Raw genomic sequence first — 1066 nt, forward strand, 5'->3', positions numbered from 1 at the left:
ACCGGAGATGAACATGTCCTGTGCGGCTAATTCCCATCAAAGTCGATTTCACGTCCCGTTCAATGGGAATTAGGTGGCCTAAGCGACAACTGGAGTTTTTCCTCCATCAGACTTTCCTGAGACAGTTACTGTGCAATGGAATGCAGGCAGGTGGAAATGAACAGCAACGGGCATTCCTGGGAAGCCACATGAAGACAGAGCAAGGGAGATGGTGAAACTCTCGCCCATGATTTCAGTGGGGAAAAGTAATTCAACACCGAAATGTTATTTTGGAGCATGCTTCCAGCAGCAATTGGGGGAAGCGGAGTAATTAGTTTGATTTTGCATTTCCTGTGAACAGCTGGTGCGCAGGATAGATGGACAGAGTAAGGTAGATCATTGAATTCTAGGATTGGACGAGACCTCAGGAGGTCACCAAGTCCAACCCCCTGCTAAACGCAGGGTCAACCCCACGTAAACCATCCCAGCCGGTGCTTTGTCAAGCTTGGCCTTAAAAACCTCGGTACGTAGATTCCACCCCCTCGCTAGGTAAACCATTCCAGTGCTTCAGCACCCTTCAAGTAAAATAGTTTTTCATAATATCCAACCTAGACCTCCCCCGCTGCAACTTGAGACCATTGCTCCTCATTCTGCTATCTGTCACCACTGAGAACAACCTCTCTCCATCCTCTTTGGAACCCCCTTTACAAAGTTGAAGACTGCTATCAAATCTCTCCTCGCTCTTCTCTTCTGCAGACTAAATAAGCCCAAATCCCTCAGCCTCTCCTCGCAGGTCACGTGCTCCAGCCCCCAAATCATTTTGGTTGCCCTTTGCTGGATGCTTTCCAATGCATCTGCATCCTTCCTGTAACTGGTGGGCCCAGAACTGGACATAATACTGCAGGCTATTATCTATCTGCGGTTCCCCTCCTACCACCAGGCAGAGGGCACTCTGTATGGACACTGGATGCAACTGTGCCCATTTTGCACTCACCTCATTATTTGGTTTTCAGGGCGCTCTGCTTTACATTACCAAAGGAAGGGATCACACCATGGATTTTCTTTCCCTGTAGTAGCCTGGTTCCAG

Source organism: Pelodiscus sinensis, chromosome 20 (genome assembly GCF_049634645.1).
Source record: "Pelodiscus sinensis isolate JC-2024 chromosome 20, ASM4963464v1, whole genome shotgun sequence".
Taxonomy (NCBI): domain Eukaryota; kingdom Metazoa; phylum Chordata; order Testudines; family Trionychidae; genus Pelodiscus; species Pelodiscus sinensis.